Source organism: Vulpes vulpes, chromosome 8 (genome assembly GCF_048418805.1).
Source record: "Vulpes vulpes isolate BD-2025 chromosome 8, VulVul3, whole genome shotgun sequence".
Classification (NCBI taxonomy): Eukaryota; Metazoa; Chordata; class Mammalia; order Carnivora; family Canidae; genus Vulpes; species Vulpes vulpes.
In genome coordinates this window covers 74717756-74743278 of record NC_132787.1, presented here as the reverse complement: position 1 = coordinate 74743278, position 25523 = coordinate 74717756, and the positions used below count along the sequence as shown (strand labels likewise).

The 25523-nt window shown below is 41.5% G+C and overlaps 1 pseudogene; it reads right to left on the bottom strand.

Moving 5' to 3' along the window:
* Positions 1-4525: 4525 nt before the first annotated feature.
* LOC112916859 (sal-like protein 4 pseudogene) lies at positions 4526-11080 on the bottom strand (annotated as a pseudogene).
* Positions 11081-25523: the final 14443 nt, after the last annotated feature.

Below are 25523 nucleotides of genomic sequence, written 5' to 3'. Positions count from 1 at the left end.
TCTTTTCTTTTTTTCTATATTTTTTATTGGAGTTCGATTTACCAACATATAGCATAACACCCAGTGTTCATCCCATCAAGTGCCCCCTTCAGTGCCCATCACCCAGTCACCCCAACCCCCTGCCCACCTCCCTTTCCACTACTTCTTGTTCGTTTCCCAGAGTTAGGAGTCTCTCATGTTCTGTTACCCTCACTGATATTTCCCCCTCATTTTCTCTCCTTTCACTATTTTTTTATATTCCCCAAATGAATGAGACCATATAATGTTTGTCCTTCTCCAATTGACTTAGTTCACTCAGCATCATACCCTCCAGTTCCATCCACATTGAAGCAAATGGTGGGTATTTGTCGTTTCTGATGGCTGAGTAATATTCCATTGTATACATAGACCACAGCTTCTTTATCCATTCATCTTTCGATGGACACCGAGGCTCCTTCCACTATTTGGCTATTGTGGACATTGCTGCTATAAACATTGGGGTGCAGGTGTGCCAGCGTTTCACTGCATCTATATCTTTGGGGTAAATCCCCAGCAGTGCAATTGCTGGCTCTCAGGGTAGATCTATTTTTAACTCTTTGAGGAACCTCCACGCTGTTTTCTGAGTGGGTGCACCAGTTCACATTCCCACCAACAGTGCAAGAGGGTTCTCCTTTTTCCACATCCTCTCCAACATTTGTTGTTTCCTGCCTTGTTAATTTTCCACATTCTCACTGCTGCGAGGTGGTATCTCATTGTGGTTTTGATTTGTATTTTCCTGATGGCCAGTGATGCGGAGCATTTTCTCATGTGCTTGTTGGCCATGTGTTATGTCTTCTTTGGTGAAATTTCTGTTCATGTCTTTTGCCCATTTCATGATTGGATTGTTTGTTTCTTTGCTGTTGAGTTTAATAAGTTCCTTATAGATCTCGGAGACTAGGCCTTTATCTGATAGGTCATTTATTTGCAAATATCTTCTCCCATTCTGTAGGTTGTCTTTGAGTTTTGCTGACAGTTTCTTTTGCTGTGCAGAAGCTTTTTATCTTGATGAAGTCCCAATAATTCATTTTTGCTTTTGTTTCTCTTGCCTTCATGGATGTATCTTGCAAGAAGTTGCTATGGCCGAGTTCAAAAAGGGTGTTGCCTGTGTTCTCTAAGATTTTGATGGAATCTTGCCTCACATTCAGATCTTTCATCCATTTTGAGTTTATCTTTGTGTATGGTGAAAGAGAGTGGTCCAGTTTCATTCTTCTGCATGTGGATGTCCAATTTTCCCAGCACCATCTATTGAAGAGACTGTCCTTTTTCCAGTGGACAGTCTTTCCTGCTTTGTCAAATATTAGTTGATCAAAGAGTTGAGGGCCCATTTCTGGGTTCTGTAATCTGTTCCATTGATCTATGTGTCTGTTTTTGTGCCAGTACCACACTGTCTTGATGATCACAGCTTTGTAGTACAACTTGAAATCCGGGATCATGATGCCCCCAGCTCTGGTCTTCTTTTTCAATATTCCCTTGGATATTCGGGGTCTTTTCTGATTCCACACAAATATTTAGATGATTTGTTCCAACTCTCTGAAGAAAGTCCATGGGATTTTGATAGGGATTGCATTGAATGTGAAAATTGCCCTGGGTAGCATTGAAATTTTCATAATATTAATTCTTCCAATTCATGAGCATGGAATATTTTTCCATCTGTTTGTGTCTTCCTCAATTTCTTTCAAAAGTGTTCTGCAGTTTTTAGGGTATAGATCCTTTACCTCTTTGGTTAGGTTTATTCCTAGGTATCTTATGCTTTTGGGTGCAATTGTAAGTGGGATTGACTCCTTAATTTCTGTTCCTTCAGTTTCATTGTTAGTGTATAGAAATGCCACTGATTTCTGGGCATTGGTTTTGTATCCTGCCACACTGCCAAATTGCTGTATGAGTTCTAGCCATCTTGGGGTTGAGTCTTTTGGGTTTTCTATGTAGAGTATCATGTCATCTATGAAGAGGGAGAGTTTGACTTCTTCTTTGCCAATTTGAATGCCTTTTATTTCTTTTTGTTGCCTGATTGCTGAGGCTAGGACTTCTAGTACTATGTTCAATAGCAGTGGTGAGAGTGGACATCCCTGTTGTTCCTGATCTTTGGGGAAAGGCTCCCAGTGTTTCCCCATTGATAATGATAATTGCTGTGGGCTTTTTGTGGATGGCTTTTAAGATGTTCCCTCTCTCCCTACACTCTGAAGATTTTTGATCAGGAATGGATGCTGTATTTTGTCAAATGCTTTCTCTGCATCTATTGAGAGGATCATATGGGTCTTGTTTTTTCTCTTGTTGATATGATCAATCACATTGATTGCTTTATGAGTGTTGAACCAGCCTTGCATCCCTGGGATAAATCCTACTTGGTCATGGTGGATAATCATCTTAATGTATTGTTGGATCCTATTGACTAGTGTCTTATTGAGAATTTTTACATCTGTGTTCATCAGGGATATTGGTCTATAATTCTCCTTTTTGGTGGGGTCTTTGTCTGGTTTTGGAATTAAGGTGATGCTGGCCTCATAAAATGAGTTTGGAAGCATTCCATCCCTTTCTATCTTTTGGAACAGCTTTAGTTAAATGGTATTGTTTCTTCTTTAAACGTTTGATAGAATTCCCCTGGGAAGCCATCTGGCCCTGGACTTTTGTGTCTTGGGAGGTTTTTGATGACTGCTTCAATTTCCTCCTGGTTATCGGCCTGTTCAGGGTTTCTGTTTCTTCCTGTTCCAGTTTTGGTAGTTTGTGGTTTCCCAGAAATGCATCTATTTCTTCTGGAAATATATGCCTAATTTATTGGCGTATAGTTGTTCATAATATGTTCTTTAAATCATTTGTATTTCCTTGGTATTGGTTGTGATCTCTCCTTTTTCATTCATGATTTTATTAAATTGAGGCCTTTCTCTCTCTCTCTCCTCTCTCTCTCTCTTTTTGTGGGGGGAAAGAAAAAAGAGCATCCAAATTTATTCTCCAACAAGACAAACAACGTCAGCAGGGAAAAACTACAGGGGTTTCTCCACAGATCATACATTCACATGAGCATGATTTGCTTAACAGGGAGAAAGTCTCTGGTGTGTTCTCTGTAACAATATCCATTTCACAGTGTAAACAGGTACTAGCATTGTGTACTTACTATTCCAGAACGAAAGGCACAACATGGTAAAAAAATTTTTTCTGGATCTTAAGGTCAGGTGCAATAACACAGACCAACTTTTGTTAAGAGTCTTGATCTACTTTTCCACAAAGAAGGAGATTCTTCACTAGGAAATTAAGGTCTTTCTTTCTCCTTCCTTGTTCAACCATCAGAGTATGTTTCATCATTACATATACAAAAAGGGGGGGGAAGGTTTAAAAAAAAAAGAATCATGAAAAAAATTCAACGTCCAGCTGCTCCCACCACACATCAACTCAGGTTTAAGACAGGGCCTCAGAACATTTCGGCGGTCATAAAATAGGAAAATATACACTATGGCTACAAAAATAAAAAATAAATGAGGTAGATAAATTAAAGCTTTCACAGCCATGACTTGCCTGTTCGAACATCGTAGCCTTCATGCAATACTCTAGAACAATCTTCATACTAAGTTGGCATAAGCTGCACCAAGGACATTTTTTTGTACAAAGTAGTATGTGAACCTGTAAGAAATATGCCCTTTCCATGAGTTTCTTCAAGAAGGAAAACCCAGGTCTTTGATTGAGTAGGCACTGGCGGGCCAAATTAAGTCACCTGAGGGTCCCTGCTTAGGTGCCTAGCCCTCCTGGTGGCTCAGGAAGGAGGCATCTGGAAAGCATAGGGAGTACATTGGCACTCTTGGGGCTCTGAATGAACTCTATTTAAATAAGCAGCAACATGCATTGACTCTCTAAGGACTAAACCAGTCCATTTGAGGGTATCCTACCTAAGGTCCCAAGGTTGAAGGAATTTTGTAATTCTACAATCTTAGTTTAAAGAAAAAAAAAGTACATTCAAGAAAAAGAGAAAGGAAGGATGGGTACAGGAATGGGAGGGGGGGGTCATACAAAACAGGTCCCTAAACAGATGCCAGATCTTGTCCACGTACCCACATACAGTCACCAGGGAAGTATACAGCACCCCCTCCCCCAATTAGGCTAACAGTTGTCCATTGTAGTTCAGTAAGTTCCAACTTGAAATAGGAGGATAGTCCTTGGAAATACTCTCGGTTTTATAAAGGTTTTATGTATACAGTTTGTCACAAGTAACAAAGCTATTTTGCAAGACCCGCTTCTTTCCAAAATTAAAGAAAAAAAAAATCCTAGTTTGTATATGTTTTAGTATTTTTTTTTCTGTTTCAATTTTTTTTATTTTTCAATTTTTTTTTCTTTGCAAAGCAGCCTAACAACATCTGATTGTAGAACTTGCCTGAGGTTGTGATCACACTGTAAACGTCATTTGCACATCAATAGGAAAAACAGGAGGAGATGGGTTCTTTTAACAAGGCAAAAAAAAAAAAAAGAAAAGTAGTAGAGTTCTAGAGGTCATTCTGCCTGCATTTCTCCCTCGACAAAAAGCTTAGCTGACTGCAATCTTATTTTCTTCGAGGAAGTGAGAGAATTGGTGTTTGGGGACACTGTCGGCAGCACTTAGTTTTTCCACTTCAGCACAGGTGGCAGACTGGGAGCCATCCATCTTGGAGATGGTGGTGTTGTTCACAATGGAGGTGGCTCCCAGGAAGACTGGGAGGGTAGGAATACCCCCACTCTGGATCACAGAGATCTCATTGGTCTTCATGGCCAGACCTCCATTGAGCATGGTGGTGTACTGGTTCCACACGACAGGGTCCATGTTCACTGAAGGGGCCAGGATTTCCTTTGGAAACATCTCAGGGACTCTGTTTCCACCAGTTCCTAACAAAGTCATGGTGTTCTCGATGGCCAGCTTCCTCTTACGGTGTGCCAAGCTATCGTTCACCCCACGTGTGGGGGTGGTAATGCATCTTGAGGGAGCTCTGGCAGCTCAAGACCCGGTGGCAAATGAGACATTCATTGGGGTTGGTGGTGGCCTTGTGGATGTTCTCCACCAGCTGCTGTAATTTCAGGGTCTCCGACCCTGGCTTGGGGGTCCCACTCCTTTGGAAGCCATCAACCCTTGGGGAAGTGTGGTTTGCCCCCCCCCCCCCCACTAGGGATCCATCCTCACTTTCCGGGGAAGGCCCGGGCTGCAGGTCGTTGGGCAGTGGGCCGCCCATGAGGTCCTTGGGGTTAGTCCCTGAAGAGAGATTCTGAGGTAGCCCTAGACAGGGGGGCCCTATTACAAGGACAGTTTTGCTATCTAAAGAGAGACTTGATTCATCTTTGGGGACAGGTACAGAGAGTGCATAGGGAATGCCATTGGCTGCCATCATTTTATTGTGGAACTTGGCAAAGAGCTGGGGGGGTTGGCCTTCACCTGGGGAGGTTGATGAGAGCGCACCTTGAGGTTGCCCTTGGTGGTGAACTGGTTGGTGGCCACAGAGCACACGAAGGGTCTCTCTCCAGTATGGGAGTGAAGGTGGATCTGCAGGGAGCTATTGGTCCCCAAAACCTTGCTACAGTACTTATACTGTAAGTATACTTGTAAGACGAGGATGGCCTTGTCTTTTGGTTTGGCCTCCATTGGGGATACATTCAGTGGCTTCCCCTTCCCTTTCTTGGACAGGTCTAATGCCACGGTGGAGAAAGAGCTCTGGAAGAGCACAGAGCCTGGGGCCTGAGGTAGCAAAGCACCAGGAAGGCGTGACATGCTGTTCAGCAGAACCCTGGACCTGTTGGGCTTCAGGGCGAAGGGCGCCAGCCCCTGGGAGCTGGCGGTGGAAGGGATGTTTGTGTGAGGTAGCTTGGCTGGTTTCAAGGTGTCCAGAGACAGGCCCTGGCTGCCGGCTTTCTTGCTGAGCAAGGCCATGGCCGCGGATACCTGCTGGGACATGTGGCTGCCCAGGGTCTTGAGGGTGTCTGCTCCTGCCATGCCCAAGTGGAGGGCATGTGAGGCCCACATGTTCACCTGCACACGGATCTGCTCAGTGAGCTGGATCTGCTGCAGCAGCTGCTGCTGCAGGCACAGGATCTGCTCTGGGACCCATGGGATGCTGAGTCCTGTGCCGGGCACAGGGGCTGGTGGTGCCTCAGTGCTGCACTGATTCATTGCCACCTTGGTGCCCCACAGTGCTTGCAGAGTGACATTAGTGTCACTTTGCCTTTGGTAAATATCTTATGTCCTGGGACGTGGTCGGCTGGGCGGTCTCAGTCTTCAGGTACATGACAGATTCAGCACCCAGCTTCTCCTTCAGCTCCCTCAAGCTGCCGCCATCCTCACTGTGACCATCCTTACTGCCTGGACTGTGTGGAGGGTGGTTGAGCGCAGCCCCGAGAAGTCTTCCGGAGGCACTAGCCCCTCGCTGTTGTTCATGAGGAGCACAGGTGGATTTTTTGTGCAATTTTTCTTATGTTCTAAGAACTCCGAGAAGCTGAAGAACTTTGCAGGCATTTCTCACAGATGTGAGTCTCCTCCCACCGAGTCCTCTTTGCAGTCATTCCATCCCTGTTGGCTTCACTGCCGTTCCCCATGGTGGTTCATTGGAGCACCCAGCTCCCCCGCCGTTGGCACCACTGTGGCCACATTTGCAAACTCCAGGGCCGGCTGCTGCGGTGGCTGCTCACCCTGATCCTCCTCCAAGTTGATGTGCTGGGGTTTCACCTGCTTGCGCCTTGATGTGGTGCCAGCATCCGGCCACCTGGAAAGCCTCGGTTATTTGCCCACTCCCCTCTTTTGTTTTTAATAAGGCTGGCTAATGGTTTATCTATCTTATTAATTCTTTCAAAGAACCAACTCCTGGTTTTGTTGATCTGTTCTACAGTTCTTCTGGTCTCTATTTCACTGAGTTCTGCTCAAATCTTTATTAACTCTCTTCTGCTTGGTGTAGGTTTTATTTGCTATTCTTTCTCCAGTTCCTTTAAGTGTGGGGTTAGCTTGTGTATTTGAGTTTTTTCCATTTTTTTGAGGGATGCTTGTATTGCGTATTTCCCTCTCAGGACTGATTTTGCTGTATCCCAAAGATTTTGAATGGTTTTATCTTCATTCTCATTAGTTTCCGTGAATCTTTTTAATTCTTCTCTAATTTCCTGGTTGACCCATTCATCTTTTAGCAGGATGGTCTTTAACCTCCATGTGTTTGAGTGTCTTTCAAATTTCTTCTTGTGATCGAGTTCTAGTTTCAAAGCATTGTGGTCTGAAAATATGAGGGGGACAATCCCAGTCTTTTGGTACAGGTGGAGACCTGATTTGTGACCCACCCAGTATGTGGTCTATTCTGAAGAAAGTTCCATGTGTACTTGAGAAGAATATGTATTCAGCTGCGTTTGGATGTAAAGTTCTGTAAATATCTGTGAAATCCATCTGGTCCAGTCTATCATTTAAAGCTCTTGTCTCTTTGGAGATGTTGTGCTTAGAAGATCTGTCATTTGCAGAAAGTGCCGTATAGAAGTCACCCAGTATTAGTGAATTATTATCTACGTATGTCTTTACTTTGGTTATTAATTGATTGATATACTTGGCAGCTCCCACATTAGGGGTATAAATATTCATGATTGTTAGGTCCCCTTGTTGGATAGATCCTTTAAGTATGATATAGTGTCCTTCTTCATCTCTTACCAGAGTCTTTGGGATAAACTTTAATTTTTCTGATATGAGGATGGCTACCCCTGCTTTCTTTTGAGGACCAGTTGAATGGTAAATGGTTCTCCAACCTTTCATTTTCAGGCTGTAGGTATCCTTATGTCTAAAATGAGTCTCTTGTAGACAACAAATAGATGGGTCTTGCTTTTTTATCCAATCTGAAACCCTGCGTCTTTTGATGGGACCATTAAGCCCATTCATGTTCAGAGTTACTATCGAAATATATGAATTTAGTGTCATCATAATACCTATTCAGTCCCTGTTTTTGTGGATTATTTTTGGGCATCCTCTTTCTTTCACAGAGCCCCCCTTAATATTTCTTGCAGAGCTGGTTTGGTGGTCACATATTCTTTCAGTTTCTGCCTATCTTGGAAGCTCTTTATATCTCCTTCTATTCTGAATGAATAGAGAGCCTTGCTGGATAAAGTATTCTTGGCTGCATGTTCTTCTCATTTAGGACTCTGAATATATCCTGCCAGCCCTTTGTGGCCTGCCAGGTCTCTGTGGAGAGGTCTGCTGTTAATCTAATATTTCTCCCCATATAAGTTAGGGATCTCTTGTCTCTCACTGCTTTAAGGATTTTCTCTTTATCTTTGGAATTTGCAAGTGTCACTATTAAATGTTGAGGTGTTTAATGGTTTTTATTGATTTGGAAGGGACCTCTCTATCTCCTGGATCTGAATGCCTGTTTCCCTCCCCAAATTAGGGAAGTTCTCAGCTATGATTTGTTCAAATATGCTTTCTGGTCCTCTGTCCCTCTTGGCGCCCTCTGGAACCCCAATTAAATGTAGATTTTTCCTTCTGAGGCTGTCATTTATTTCCCTTAACCTTTCCTCATGGTCTTTTAATTGTTTTTCTCTTTTTTCCTCAGCTTCCTTCCTTTCCATCCACTTGTCTTCTATGTCACTTGTTCTTCTACTTCGTGAACCCTCATTGTTAGGACCTCCAGTTTGGATTGCATCTCATTTAATTGATTTTTAATTTTAGCCAGATTAGATCTAAATTCTGCAGTGATGAAGTCTCTTGAATCCTTTATGCTTTTTTGCAGAGCCACCGGTAGCTCTATAACTGTGCTTCTGAATTGGCTTTCTGACATCAAATTGTAATCCAAATTCTGTAACTCTGGCAGAGAATATTGTTTCTGATTCTTTCTTTTTTGGTGAGTTCTTCTTATCATTTTGCTTAGTGCAGAGTGGCTAAAAATGAGTTGTACTGGAAAAAGGAAGGAAAAAAAAGGAAAAAAAAGGAAAAAAAAGAAAAAAAAGGAGGGGTACCCTCTGGTTCTATATACTGTAAATACCTCGACTTCCCATGGAGCTTTCCAGCGCTGCTTGGTCAAGACTTTCTCTTCCCCTGTCCTTCCAGCTGGTGTTCTGGGGGAGGGGCCTGCTGTGCTGAGTCTCAGGTGTGTGCACCTAGGGGAGCTGTCCCACCCTCCTGCCAGGTGCTGGGCTCAGTGGGAGCTGTTTACCCCATGAGGCCCCTGTTCCCTGGTAGCCCCACTCCATCCCAGGCACAGGGTGACCCCAGGAGGTACAAGCACACTGGCGGCGGCCAGCTCTCCAGCACTGGCGTCAGCTCCCGCAGTAACTACCGCAGTCTCCCAGTCCACACGGGCCTGGATTCTCCGGGGTGGGGGCGCTGATCTCCACAGCTCGGGGGCGCCTGGTGGCAGGTGCGTCCTCAGTGTCCTGTGCCCTCCCCGCCTCCGCCTGTTCCGGGGGTAGTGCCGGATCCTGGGCTCTGTCCTCAGCGCCCTGGGATCCGGGGCCTGTGCTCCTGGAATCGCGCTCCCAGGGCCCTGGCTCCCGAGGGCAGCAGGGTGCAGCCTCCTCCGCTGGAGCCCCCCAACCCCATCCCCAGCTGCTCCCGAGGCCCCGCCGGGCGCTCCAGCCCCTCACCGAGCTCGGCCCACAGGGTGTGGCGTGCTCTCCCCCGGGTGCACCTCCTCTGTTAGTGACCCTGGGAGACTGGGCGCTCCACTGCCCCTCCTGTGGTGCTGCCCGGGTTCCCCGCTGAGCACCTCTCCCTCCGGGAAGAATCCGGTGGGTATTTTTAAAGTTCCTGCTTCTCCCGGGCTGGGCTTTCCTGTCCTGGAGGCTCTCGCTGGGGGCCTTAGCCCGGCGCCTCGCGGGGCCCCTCCCCCACTTGATTCCTTTTTATTTTCTTATTTTTTCCACCTTCCTACCTTTAGAAGCACAAACTCTTCTCTCTGTAGTGTTCCAGCTGTTCTCTCTTTAAATCTCAGGTCGAATTTGTAGGTTTTCAGGATGATTTGAAAGTTATCTAGGTAATTTTTTTGGGTGGGTGTGTTAGGAACCCTACTCCTCTGCCATCCTGCCCTGCCTCCCTCTTTTCTGTTCTTTCTTTCCTCCATACCTATTGCAGAGCCCCACTGTGGGGCTTGAACTTATGACCCTGAGATCAAGACCTGAGTTGAGATCAAGAATCAAACTGTTAACTGATCCACCCAGGCATTCCCTTCTGCCCTTTCCTAATTGCATTGTTCTGTTTTTTGAATGTTGAGTTTTGAGAGTTCTTTGTATTTTCTAGATATATGTTCTATCTATGTAAGTTCTATGTCAGATTTGTGACTTGCAAATATTTTCTCTTAGTCTGTAATTTGTTTTTCATCCTTTTAACAGGATCATTTGCAGGGTAAATATTTTAATTTTGATGAGGTCTAAATTATCATTTTTTCCTTTTATGGGTCATGTTTTTGGTGTCAAGTCTAAAAATTCTTTGTGTAGTCCTAGGTATCAAAGATTGTCTCCATTTTTATCTAGAAGTTTTATAGTTTTATATTTTGTTTAAGTCTGATCCATTTTGAGTTAATTTTTATATAGGGTTAAGGTTTAGGTTGAGGTTAATTTTTTTGCCTGTAGATGTCTAATTGTCCAGCACCATTTATTGAAAAGGATGTTTTTCCTCTATTGAATTACGTTTGCTCTCTCAAAAATTAATTGGACATATTTGTGTGGGTCTATTTCTGAGTTCTCTGTTATGTTCCATTTATCTTTGTGTCTATTCCTCTACAAATACCATATTATCTAATCACTGTGGCTTTATAGCTGGGAAGAGTGTTTCCTCCTATATCCATCATTAATCTTGATGAAAAAAATTCCTTGAACTGTTTTTTTGGGAAGGGTAGGTTTGAGGGAAGAGATTTCTTATGTTCACAAACTGAAATTTTTTTCTCCTAATTATTTTCATCTTTGAACTAGAAAACCTGATGGGAAAAAAGTTTATAGAATTGTGTGTGAAAGAGAAGTAAATTGGTCAGGTGTGATGCCTTTACCTGGAAAAAGTTGCAATGGACTTTATGCCCACTCTCTTGGCTTCTTGGAGGCTTTCTTAATACCCATCATATCTCAGAAGAGCTTCTAGATAGTAGAGATTATAGTAATCCTGATCCATGTGTAAATGGAGTGAGTTTAACCTTACTAAAATAGCTTAAACAAAAGGAGAGGACTTCAGGATCTGTGAATTTTCTAAACAAAGGCTGTCATATTAGTTCCAAGAATATATAATACTAAATACAGTAGCTAATGGGCATGGCAAGTGATATAATTGAAAGAAGTGAGTTGAGGTAAGAAATAAATCCAACTACCACCTGAAGGGGTATTACCACTCTGTTCCAGCCCTCTGTGGAAACAAAACCTTAGTATTGTCAGAGTAAAACAAAAAAAGGGCAAAAATCCAGATTTTTAAAAATGTGAACTCTCTTGTCTTTTAATGTTAGGAATCAATCAGTATTTTGAAATAACACTTATGGACCAGATGAACTTGTCTGTGACTCTAATCTTTCCCACAGGTAGCCAATTTGCAACCTTTGCTACTCAACTGGTTCAGCCCACAGTGCGCTGTTTGTTATTGCCAGTGATGAAGGTAATGTGTGATTGGTCATGCAATTATGTGCTGGGTCTAGTCTGGTTCCAAAGAATATGAGGGTGCATTTAAAAACAGTTTATTTGCCCATGCAAATCTTGCAATCTTGTTTACACTATTTACTTTGCAAATCTTTTGTGTTTTGTTTTAAAGAAGCCAGAGCTGAGGAGAGCTTCAGCCCAGACTCTTTCTAATGCTCCATCTATCAGACTATGTGGAATATGATTGTATTGTATTGACTGAGAACCAGTGGGTGTGATTACTTCTAGGTGTGGTGGAGATGCTGGGAATGGAGGCTTCTGGGGTCTGTGTGTGTATGCAATGTTGGGGGAAGTGGAGGGTGCAGAGGGCAATACCTAGGTGTAAAAAAAAGTGTAAGACAGCATCAGGAGGTCCATGAAGTCAAAACTATTCTTTACAATATAAGGCATTATTTACCTTTTTCCCTCTCGTTTTTTAATGTGTTTCCAGGGGAGTGTTCCAGAAGCTATATGACATATAATGATGTTATTGCTCTGATGGCTAATGAAAGATGTGTATATGTGTTTTTGTATTTTAAAATTTTGTTTAAAACAAACTTCTCTGGGATCTTAATAATATTTAAGAGTATAGAGAGGTCCTGGGATCAAAGAGTTTAAACCCTGCTAGTCTAGGGTAGTAACTGTCAACCCTATCTGTATATTAAAGTCATCTGGGGGAGCTTTAAATAAGTGCTATTGCCTGTACCTCATCCCAAACCAATTGATCCAGAATTTCTATAAATGGGAAGTTATCATTATTGCCATCTTCATCCCTTTCATTATCACCATTACTATTACCATCTCCATCATCATCATTACTGTTACAATTCCCATCATCATCACCATCATCGTCTTTGTCACTATCATCATCATCTTCTCCATCATCATCATCATCAGAACTCTACCTCTGAACTATCCACCATTGCTCAGGCCCTGTGCTATGTCCTGTACCTCTAATTCTTACAACCACCTAGAGAGGCCAAGATGATCTTACTTTTTTTTTTTTTTTTTTAAGATTTTGTTTATTCACGAGAGATGCAGAGAGGCAGAGACATAGGCAGAGGAAGAGGCAGGCTCTCTGCAGGGAGCTTGATGTGGGACTTGATCCCAGGACCCCAGGATCACACCCTGAACTAAAGGCAGACACTGAACCACTGAGCCACCCAGGTGCCCCAGCATGATCTTACTTTACAAGAAGAGAAATTTGAGTCAGAAAGACTGAAGTGAGTGAGTTCACAGAGCTGGAGCAGATGGAGTCAGCATTCAAAACCAGCTTTCTCTGGGATGCCTGGGTGGCTCAGTGATTGAACATCTGCCTTCCGTTCAGGTCGTGATCCTGGGGTCCTGGGATTGAGTCCCATATCAGGCTCCCCACAGGGAGCCTGCTTCTCCCTTGGCCTATGTCTCCACCTCTTTCTGTGTGTCTCTCATGAATAAACAGATAAAATCTTTTAAAAAACCAAACCAAAACAAAACCAGCTCTCTCTGCTGTATCAACATTCCCAGTTTTTACAACTACTGAATCTTGTTGAATTATGCTTTTATCCCTCTAACTCCACAGTATATTTTGATAGATTTTTATAAACAAACTGCACTACTAATCAAGAATTTATGTTTTAAATCATGTGCTAAAACCATGCAATGGTCAATGGTGACTTCTGCTTAATACAAGATCGTCAGACTACAGTACAGAGTTGAGCCAATTCCACCTAAAAGCAGAGACCTAATTTCTGGGTTAACCTGAAAGGCCTAAATGTAGTTAAATATGTATTTTTTTTATGATACTTTGAAATACTGAGAAGAGCTCATAATACCCCCACCTCACAGCTCTTATTCTTGGTGAATCTCAAGGTAATTGCAGTTCATGGGTAGATGGTGGAAGGAAAATGAAATCTTCCATTTTTTTGCTGAATTCTGAGTAGTAAAATGCCCTGGATGTGCTTAAAGCCTTATCTTACAAATAGACCTTCATGAACAGTTTATTTTAATTTTCGTCAGGAAACTGGCTTTATGGATGCCAGAGGATGGAGTGGGTTGAGTGGGAGAGGAAGAAAGTAGGTGCCATGGGCTCTTTGCTTCTGGAGCAGTGATCCTTTTCCTCTGATGGGGGAGGAGAGCATGAAGATTAATGGCACGCAGATGCGGTGTCTGTGAGACGTGTTGACCTGCCAGATAGAGAGATGCAGCAATTTGCAGAGTCCTCTTTGTTCTGCCTTTACAAAGTTTTGCTTATTCTACATTAATAACAGAGACATTATGACCCCAAGGAGCTACTACCTCCCCTCTTGGGCTAGTTAAACCTTATGTCTTCTTTAGATCTCAGTTGAAGAGTCACTTGCTTAGAGAAACCCTCCCTCTCTCCTTGACTAAAGTCCCTATGATGAGCTGGGCCCATTTCCTTCATAGCACTTGGGCTAAGAATTGTTTTACATTTGCTGTGGTGGAGCTTCAGTTGACGTCTGTATCTCCCACTAGGCTACAATTCCCTCAAGGGTAAGAATGGTGTCTGCTTTTGCTCACCATTTTTATTTCCTGCATTTAGCACCGTGCCTCATTCAAATAAGTTTTTAAAATAAAATGAATGAATGTATGAATGAATGAATTAGCAGTGCTGAAAAAGCAACTACAGGTTTTGTTTTTTGTCTTTTTAATGTATTGGATTCCTTCCTACTACTGTTGTTCTCCATGTTCAGGGCCATGTTACTTTTTTATTTTTATTATAGTAGAATGCTGACCATTGTCTATATTTGAGGCTAGGTCAAACACTGTTAGTGCAGATTGCTAGGTCCTAATTGCCCCAAATGGTTCTCAACTGTGTTATACATTTTATTGCACTTTTAAACAAAACGTATCAGGAAGAGGTGGTGTTTCTCCAAATTGAAGTACCTGCACCAGAATCACATGGGGGAGCTTTGTAAAATAGCCTACTTCTGGGCTTAACCCTGGGCCTGCTAAATCAGAAGCTTGGGGGATAGGGGCATGAGAATTTGCATTCATTGTTATTATCTTAAAAATAATGAATATGTGCCATGTGATCCAAACCCCCAAAGTATAAGAAAACATATGGACTTAAAAAAATTAAATGTCTAAAAAAATGAATAGTTTTAGGCTTATAGAAAAGTTGTGAAGATAGTGCAGAGAACACCTGTATACCCCACACCCAATTTCCTCTGTTGTTAACATCTTACACTGTTAGGCCACATTTGTCATGACGAATGAACCAATAATATTGATATATCACTATTAACTCAAGTGTAGAGTTTGTTTGGATTTAGGTAGTTTTTCTTTTTTTTTTGTAAGTAACAAAATTCCATTTTAAGTTTATTTGTCTCTGGTTTCTTAGGCTGTGTGTGTGTTTTTTTTAAAATAAATTTATTTTTTATTGGTGTTCAATTTACCAGCATACAGAATAACACCCAGTGCTCATCCCGTCAAGTGTCCCCCTCAGTGCCCGTCACCCATTCACCCCCACCCCCACCCCTAGTTTGTTTCCCAGAGTTAGGAGTCTTTATGTTCTGTCTCCCTTCCTGATATTTCCCACACATTTCTTCTCCCTTCCCTTATATTCCCTTTCACTATTATTTATATTCCCCAAATGAATGAGAACATATAATGTTTGTCCTTCTCTGATTGACTTACTTCACTCAGCATAATACCCTCCAGTTCCATCCACATTGAAGCAAATGGTGGGTATTTGTCATTTCTAATGGCTGAGTAATATTCCATTGTATACATAAACCATATCTTCTTTATCCATTCATCTTTTGATAGACACCGGGGCTCCTTCCACAGTTTGGCTATTGTGGACATTGCTGCTATAAACATCGGGGTGCAGGTGTCCCGGCGTTTCATTGCATCTGTATCTTTGGGGTAATCCCCAACAGTGCAATTGCTGGGTCGTAGGGCAGGTCTATTTTTAACTCTTCGAGGAACCTCCACACAGTTTTCCAGAGTGGCTGCACCAGTTCACATTCCCACCAACAGTGTAAGAGGGTTCCCTTTTCTCTGCATCCTCTCCAACATTTGTTGTTTCCTGCCTTGTTAATTTTCCCCATTCTCACTGGTGTGAGGTGGTATCTCATTGTGGTTTTGATTTGTATTTCCCTGATGGCAAGTGATGCGGAGCATTTTCTCATGTGCTTGTTGGCCATGTCTGTGTCTTCCTCTGTGAGATTTCTGTTCATGTCTTTGCCCATTTCATGATTGGATTGTTTGTTTCTTTGGTGTTGAGTTTAATAATTTCTATATAGATTTTGGAAACTAACCCTTTATCTGATACATCATTTGCAAATATCTTCTCCCATTCTGTAGGTTGTCTGTTAGTTTTGTTGACTGTATCCTTTGCTGTGCAAAAGCTTCTTATCTTGATGAAGTCCCAATAGTTCATTTTGGCTTTTGTTTCTTTTGCCTTCATGGATGTATCTTGCAAGAAGTTACTGTGGCCAAGTTCAAAAAGGGTGTTGCCTGTGTTCTCCTCTAGGATTTTGATGGAATCTTGTCTCACATTTAGATCTCTCATCCATTTTGAGTTTATCTTTGTGTATGGTGAAAGAGAGTGGTCCAGTTTCATTCTTCTGCATGTGGATGTCCAATTTTCCCAACACCATTTATTGAAGAGACTGTCTTTCTTCCAATGGATAGTCTTTCCTCCTTTATGGAATATTAGTTGACCATAAAATTCAGGGTCCACTTTTGGGTTCTTTATTCTGTTCCATTGATCTGTGTGTCTGTTTTTGTGCCAGTACCACACTGTCTTGATGACCACAGCTTTGTAGTACAACCTGAAATCTGGCATTGTGATGTCCCCAGCTATGGTTTTCTTTTTTAAAATTCCCCAGGCTATTCAGGGTCTTTTCTGATTCCACACAAATATTTAGATGATTTGTTCCAACTCTCTGAAGAAAGTCCATGGTATTTTGATAGGGATGCATTGAACGTGTAAATTGCCCTGGGTAACATTGACATTTTCACAGTATTAATTCTGCCAATCCATGAGCATGGAATATTTTTCATCTATTTGTGTCTTCCTCAATTTCTTTCAGAAGTGTTCTGCAGTTTTTAGGGTATAGATCCTTTACCTTTTTGGTTAGGTTTATTCCTAGGTATCTTATGCTTTTGGGTGCAATTGTAAATGGGATCGACTCCTTAATTTCTCTTTCTTCAGTCTCATTGTTAGTGTATAGAAATGCCACTGATTTCTGGGCATTGATTTTGTATCCTGCCACACTACCAAATTGCTGTATGAGTTCTAGCAATCTTGGGGTGGAGGCTTTTGGGTTTTCTATGTAGAGTATCATGTCATCTATGAAGAGGGAGAGTTTGACTTCTTCTTTGCCAATTTGAATGCCTTTTATTTCTTTTTGTTGTCTGATTGCTGAGGCGAGGACTTCCAGTACTATGTTGAATAGCAGTGGTGAGGGTGGACATCCCTGTCTTGTTCCTGATCTTAGGGGATAAGCTCCCCTAAGTGCTCCCCAGTGTTTCCCCATTGAGAATGATATTTGCTGTGGGCTTTTCGTAGATGGCTTTTAAAATGTCGAGGAATATTCCCTCTGTCCCTACACTCTGAAGAGTTTTGATCAGGAATGGATGCTGTATTTTGTCAAATGCTTTCTCTGCATCTAATGAGAGGTTCTTGGTTTTTCTCTTGCTGATATGATGAATCACATTGATTGTTTTACGATTGTTGGATTTAGGTAGTTTTTATCTAAAGTCCTTTTTCTGTTCTAGGATCTCATCTACATTACAGTTAGTCGTGCCATCTCTTAGGTCCCTTCTGATTGTGACAGTTTCTCAGACTTTCTTGTTTAAAAGACTTTGACAGTTTGAGTATTTTGTGGATTTCCCTCAATTGGTGTTTGCCTCATATTTTTCTTATGATTAAACTGGAGTTACAGGTTTATGGGAGGAAGACCATTGAGGTAAAGTACCAGTCTCATAACATCATATCAAAATTACGTGTTATCAACATGACTTGTCAATGTTTATTCCAACCATTGATCAGCGGACTGAGGAAGTGTTTTCCAGATTACTCTGCTGTTACATTACTCCCCCCACCCCCGCCTTTAACACTGTACTCTTTGGAAGAGGTCAATATGGGTCAGCCCACACCTAAGATGTGAGGAGTTATGCTCCACTTCTTTGCGGGAGGAAATCTATGCATAAATTATTTGGATTTCCTGTGCAGAGTTTTGTCTCTTCTCCCTCATTTATTTTTGGATCATTTATTTATATTAGTATGGACTCATGGATATTTATTTTATACTTTGAGTTATAATCCAATGCAACGTTATTTGTTTTGTTGCTCAAGTTGTTCCACCTTTGGCCACTGGGAACCCTTTCAGTTGGCTCTGGGATCCCTTTGACATACCCAATTACTGCCCCCCTGCCTTTTTTACTTTTTGTCACTACAGAGTGCTCTAGGCTCATCCTGTACATTTCCTGACCCAGTCATAGAATTTCAGACATTTTTCCCAAGGAGCCTTGATTCTTTTTATTAGAAAATAGTACTAAAAACTATCAGCTGGGCACTAAATATGCTTGTTGTACTGGGTATCACTGCTTCTAAGCTCTCCCAGCTGACCAATCAAGGAAATATACATGTGTATACCAACCCAGGCATATATACATATTTATAAGTATTTCTATATGTAGCTCTCTGTACTATATCAAGCCAAACCTGAGTTTGTGCTGATGTCTCTAATTCTAATTCATTACCACATGGACCACTTCAACCTTTTACCCATGCTTGTCTGTAAACTTTCACTGTAACAGTAAGAAACCTGGCTGGTACCATCCACTATTCATTAGCTTAATCGTTAAGTACCAGTACCCATGTATAATGGTTTCAAAGTTGTTCACTTGTACTCAACACTCCATGGGAAACTTGACCAACTGCATGCAGCAGGCGTATGTACAGTTCCTTTGCCTTTGGGCTTATGGGCTCCACTCATTTCCAAAGTTACTTTAGGTCACACCTTTCTCCCTCACTCCCTGCAGTGAGGTTATTTCATACCTTTTTAGTACATTTGGATTCCTTTGTTACAGTCTGCTGAATAGAGAAAATAAGTTAAATTAATTTAAACAATTTTATATTTAAAATTTACATTCAGTAAATTTCATTTTGTATTTAATTCTATATTTTAACCCCCCCCCCAAAATAGAAAAGATGTGTAGGTTTTTTTTTAAATATTTTATTTATTTATTCATGAGAGACTTACAGAGAGAGGCAGAGACATAAGCAGAGGGAGAAGCAGGCTCCCTGCAGGGAGCCCAATGTGGGGACTCAATCCCAGGACCCCAGGATCACACCCTAAGCCAAAGGCAGATGTTCAACAACTGAGCCACCCAGACATCCCAAGATGTGTAGTTTTTAAAATCATAGTCACCCAAACTTAAATTTTTTGAGCACACATTTTTAATGTTTGCTATTTTAACAAGTCGTATGTATTTCGTGCTTCCCTGCTGTTATATAATTAGACATTCTAACAGTTTCTTGGAGGACAGTGGCCACAGACTCCCTGAAGCTTCCAATACTCATATGTGAGAGAGTTTGGGATGTAAGATGCATTTTCTGACAGAAAAAATGTAATTAGTGATGATTGCCTTTTCAGTCTCACCCAGACAATCCCACTCAGTTCCTTCTTTATTCCCAGCTACAGCAGTGGCCTTTTACTTATCTCCGACCCCATAGATAAGACTGTTCTCTGGAAAAAAAAAATCCAAGCTCCACAATAGTTTTTAAGATTGCCTATTGGCAGAGACTGAAAGTTCCTTGAGGCGAATGGTAGGACAGTGAGACCTTAGAAATATCTCAATACAGGCTAAGTACACACTGGAGCTTCTCTTCTGGTAATGATGAACTTAGGAATTCAAGGATGAAAGTAAAATGAGAATATTTTCAGCTAAACAAAAACAGAGGGTGTTTACTACCATAAGATCTGTAGGAAAGGAAACTTTAGGTAAGCACTATCCAATAGAACTTTTGAAGATGATGACAAAGTTCTCTATATTTGCTGTTGCAGTAGCCATTAGATGCTTGTGGCTAATGAGCACTTGAAATGTGTCTCTAATGAGACCACGGAGCTGAATTTTAAATTTTATTCAATTTTACTTACTTTACATTTAAATTGTCCCATGTGACTGGTGGCTACCATATTAGACAGTGTAGCCTAAAATAACATACTTCAGGTAAAAGGAAAATGATCCCAGATAGAAGGTATAGATTTAAGAAGAAATGAAGAGCAAAGAAGATACTAAATATATGGGCAAAAGTAAGTTAACATTCATGCAGTAAAATAATAGTATTATCATATAGTTTTGAAAGTATATGAAATTAAAATATATGACAGTGGAAGCATATACATTGGATGAAGTTGAGGGAAATGGAATTTTGTCATCCTTGGATTGTCTGAGGGGAAGATAATGTTATTCATTAGCATTAGTCTTTTATAATTTAAGAATATATGGGGGTATTTCTAGGATAAGCACTAAAAGAGGGAGAGAAATGGAATAATGAAAAATATTCAAATCAAAAGAAAGCAAGAAGAGAGAGAAGAAACAGAATAGGAGTAATGAATATAAAGTCCCATAACATTGGTAGGGTTTAAAAAATTATTTATTATTTATTTTAAAGATTTTATTTATTTATTTGACACAGAAAAAGAGAGCGAGAGAGCAGAAGCAGGGGGAGCAACAGGTAGAGGGAGAAGTGGGCTTCCTGCTGGGCGGGGAGCCTGATGTGAGGCTTGATCCCAGGACCCTGGGATCCTTAACCTAAGCTGCCCATAAGACAGATCCTTAACTGACTGAGCCACTCAGGTGCCCCAGTGGTAGGTTTTTAAACCCAAATGCTCTGTTTCATTGATTTTAAGACACATATTTACTCATATATTTACATTTCTGAAATTGGGAGGCATGTGGTAGACTATGGCATCACATGAGCTCTGCTGTGTCAGACCCCCCTTTGTTTGTCATCAGTTGAGTTTTGTGGATCATTATTATTACATGTATTGAGTTTAATTTCTGTTGAAAATGTTCCAAAAGATGCCCTCTGACTTGCATGAAACCGAGTAGTAGGGAAAGAGGTAATATTAGTGAAGCAATTCCTTTTTTTTGGATGAAGGTCTGTTTCTGAGATATGTGCAGTATAAAATAGGAGAAATTGCCAAATCCTTTGGAATTGATGAAAAAAACTTTGATGCAAGGAGAAGCAGGTGTGATCAATTTATACACTTCATAGTGCCATTGTTGAGATGCCATGTCATGGTTTTAATTGGTGGTGTTTATCTGTCTTGATCTATAAAATATTGGTGTGGCAAATGATCCATGATGTTTTAGAGTTGACATAAGTGGTTTATATGATAAGCCTGGTTACACAATGCAAACAGAATCCAATTACATGCTGTTTGCAAGAGATTCATCTAAAACATAAGGGTGGAGGAGGTGGAAAGGAAAAGGACGGGAAAAGATGTGCCACACAAATACTAATTCAAAGAAGCCATCTATATCTGACAAAGTAAACTTTGAGACAATAAACATTCTAAGAGATAAAGAGATAAAGAGGGTCTGTCCTTAGGTATAAAAATCTCAGATCACCAGAGAGATTTAAAAAATAGAAGTTTATATGCACCTAATTAACATGGCTTCAGAATATATAATGCCAAAATAGAGACCAAAATAATATGTCTGTGGCATAGTAGGAGATCTTAATATACCTCTTACATAATTGATAGAACAAGATGACAAAAAGTGGGATGCCTGGGTGGCTCAGCAGTTAAGCGTCTGCCTTTGGCTCAGGTTGTGATCCTGGAGTCCCGGGATCGAGTCCCACATTGGGCTTCTGCATGGAGCCTGCTTCTTCCTCTGACTGTGTCTCTGCTTCTCTCTCTCTCTGTGTCTTTCATGAATAAATAAATTTTAAAAAGACTCAATTAAAAAAAAAAGATGACAAAAAACCCGCTGAGGATAGAGAACATCTGCTCAATAGAATTAATACGTCTTTCTTCTTGCTCATGGTCAGGTGTATTATGCTATACATAACATCTGCCGAATATATATCGATATATATCAAACATTTACATACAGACATTGGTGGGAAAATATAAGGTTGAAATGAGCAAATTGGTAGTCAGGAGATGTTAGTTAGTTAATAGCAACACTAATAAAAGGGATTGCAACCATCCCTTTACTGACTTCCAAAAATTTCTTACAACAAACATGAAATTACATAATTTCCTCTACTTTCTTACTCTGCATTCTGTTCTGGATTCTATCCTACTCACTGCTTAACACTGTGGCTTCTTAAAAGTTGCCAGTCTTCTGAACCTCATGCCAATGATGAAGCTGCTGCTATTTGCTGATAGGGCTCTCAGATGCTGGCTGGATGCTCAGCTGGATATGTGGCTACCACCTGACCTGGATTCCTTATTGCTATGCTCCTGCCATCTGTTAGGGCTTGGTGCTACCTATGTGGGACTCACTCCCATCTTCCTTCACCAAATGCTTGCAGCGACAGGGCATTCCCATGCTCCCTTGGCCACTGTGCTCTGAACACCAGGCTGAATATCTCCTGTGGGCATCTGCAAGTGGGTTTGTTCCCCTAGCCCTGTGCAGCTTCTCAGGAATGGCTAGTTCTAGAGCAGAGAATGCACTGTGCTATCCCTCCTGCTCTGTATCTGTGGACAACTCATGAGAAGTGCTAGCATCCTATGGTGATGCAGGATGTAGGAATCAAACCAATTTCAAAATTGCATTCCAATTCTTTGACTGTTGGACAACAGAATTTATATTCAGTTGGGTTTCCCATTTTTTTAATTTCATATTTTCCTTCAAAATCTCATCCCCATCCCAGAGGCTTATCAAAAAATTCTCCAAAGATCTCTTTTTATTAGGCATTTAACAGACAAATTAGAGATTTTTATTCCTGCTATCAAGTGAATAACATTTTTCAGATCTTTAGACCAATAACGAAATACCTTCTATCAATTAAAAATAATGTTATAGAAAAGTATTCATGAGATGAAATGATATGAGATATTGGGGCACCTGACTGGCTCAGTCAGTAGAGCATGTGATCCTTAATCTCAGGGTCATGAGTTAAAACCCTACATTGGGCATGGAGCCTACCTACAAAATAAAAAAGAGAGAGACAGAGAGTAAGAGATATTATCTGAAGTAAAAAAGGTGGGATAGAGCACTGGGTGTTTTACTACATGTTGGCAAATTGAATTTAAATAAAATGTTAAAATAGAAAAGGCAGGATACATTGTAAATAGGAAATGATGTTACCAAATAATTTTTTAGACACATTCCTATATTTGTCTGTTATGTAGATGTGAGCATGAAAGATCTGAAGATAAGACCCTAGTCTTAGTCTTTGAAAGATGGAGCTGGTATGTTCTCAGAAACACCTGGGCAGCCTGGAACTTGGTGTGTGATCTTGGGGAAATTGCGTAGCCTTTATAAACTCACTGCCTTTTACAGTGGAAGCTGGGAGGACAGCACCCAGACCCAGGATGAGCACAGGATTAAGGGAGTTAAGTAATGCAGTGGGTTTAGCCCAGGCTGGCACACTGAGAGCGAGCAGTAGACTGCTGTGGCTGTTGCTCTTGCTCCTGTGCTGTTGTGCTGCTGCTGGTGCCCCAGCAGCTATGATCTTACTTGGTCATGTGGATTTTCCTCTGAATGGACCAGCTGTTTTTAGCATTGTAAAGCACAAGCGTACTTGTTAAATGACAAGAGCAAATGCAATGCAAAATACAAAATGAAAAAAAAAAAAAGAATAAGTAAAGCAAGTAAATAGCCAACAGGCTATAGGGAGAAGCCAGTTCTTGGTGAGCTTGATCAAGAAAGGTCCCTTGGGGGTGTGTTGCATGTCACCATTGAAGAAGAGTGAACCGAGAAGAGGTGGATGGGGGTATCAGTGACGTCCTGGAGTGCTCCTTAAGGGGAGATGAAAGGAGGATATTTTCCTCTGGGATGTGAGGCCCCACTGAACTGAACTCTGGGACTGGAGTAAAGAACCAGCATGAGAACAGGGATTCACCTGCTCCTTCCCAGGCTCAGTGTCCAGCTCAGACCCTGCATCTCCCCTTTCTTTTCATTCATGTTTCTTTCCTACACCCTCGCTGTCAGACTAGACTGGCAGCCACCCAGTCTGTCTTAAGTGCCTTGAAATGTGTTGAATGGATGTGGCATAGTCCTTGGCAGAGTGACACTACTCCACAGGAATTTGTTTATTCCTTGGTGTAGGACATAGCAGGTAATGAGTATGACTGATAATCTAAGATGTTGTTTATTACTGGATAAAGGAATGTTACTGTTACATTTGCATATACACTCCCAAACCGATTCTTTAAAATAAGGACCAGATCTGGTCCCTCCATATCAGAGATCCTAAAGGGAGAAGACAAGCTGAGCTCCAGGAACCAGAACTTGGGGATCCTTGGCTCAGGTAAGTGGTACTGACTCCAGCTTAAGAGGCCAACTGACATGAATGGGGAAGCAGAACGGCATCTGGCCCTGCCTACCTTTTTTCCCAGAAGCATGACCTTCTATGAATTTCCTGAATTTCTAAATATTATCTCTGATACCTGGCCAGAACACCTTGCTCTCAGCCCCAAGAGCAGCCTGATGTCTTCTTGGAGGGCTTCTGCCAATAAGCAGAGCATTGCCGAAGAGCCGGGTAGACACTGGAGAGCTTAGGAAACCTGGAAACCCTGATAATGCTAGCCTTCTCTGATTTCAGATTCTAGGCAAGACTGATTTTAGAATCTAGAAAGTACTGGTCTTCAGAAAAAATATTTTGGAACCCTCTACATTTTGAGTTTTCTCAGGTGAAAAAAGAGCTATCTCAGATGGCTGAGTGTACTGCTTCTCTAGGGAGCTTTGTGGAAGCCACCTGCATTTATTTTTTTATGGCAAATTCCATAGTGGCTCATGGAGATATCCTATGTGCTCCAGCCTGTGGGCATCATTCTGTCCTCACCACTGCCTTCATGTATTTGAGAAGCTATATTTCTGCTAGATATGTCTTTTTCTGATCATGTGGCTGCCAAATTCTCTGCCTTCTAGATTTAGGGGATGCAGCCAAGTAACAACTGAAACTCAAATAATGGCTGTCCATGCCCTTAAAGATCTATCAGGTGTCTCACCCTCCTTGAACCATTGAGTGATCATCCACCCCTCTCCTTCCCTGCCTTTGATGCCAAGCCCTAGAGCTCTTCTTTGCTATTTTTAATTTTTGCAAAACTAGTTAGTTCCCTTTGTCTCACTCCTAAGTCCTTCTCAAAGGATTGGGTTTACACATAAACTGTCCATCTCTGCAAACTTAAGAGTTTTGTGACCTCTGAGAATTCACTTACCTTCAGGTCATCTGTAAAATGGAAATACTAATTTTTGCCTCACTTCCCTCACTGTGTTGTCCTGAACTAACATTGGGGAAAGTTCTTCATGAACTGAGGAGTGTTTAGAAATCTCTCTCCTCCAAGCCACACTCATCCCCTCCAGGGAAGAAATCTTGTGTTGTTAGGAGTTGAGCCTCCTATGAACTTGGAGGCTCAGTTTTCCATGAAGAGAGGCTGCAAAGAAACTGCCTTTCTCTGCAAAGAATAGACTACAGCAGAGGGTCAGCAAACTTTTTCTGTGAAGATTGGAATAGTCAGCATTTTAGGCTTTGCTCACCAGAAGATCTCCATTTCAAATACTCATTCTGCTGTTGAAGCTAGAAAGCAGCCACAGACAATATGTAAAAAAGGACATAGCTATGTTCCAATAAAACTTTATTTAAAAAAAAACAGGCAGTGGGACATATTTGGCCTGTGGGCTGTAGTTTGCCAACCCTAGGACTGGCACAATACACTTTGAAATTCCTATTTCATTTTTATAAAGTGTCAAGATTTGTAAAAATGATATTGTGACCTACAGTTTGCAAAACATTGCTTTGGAGGGGC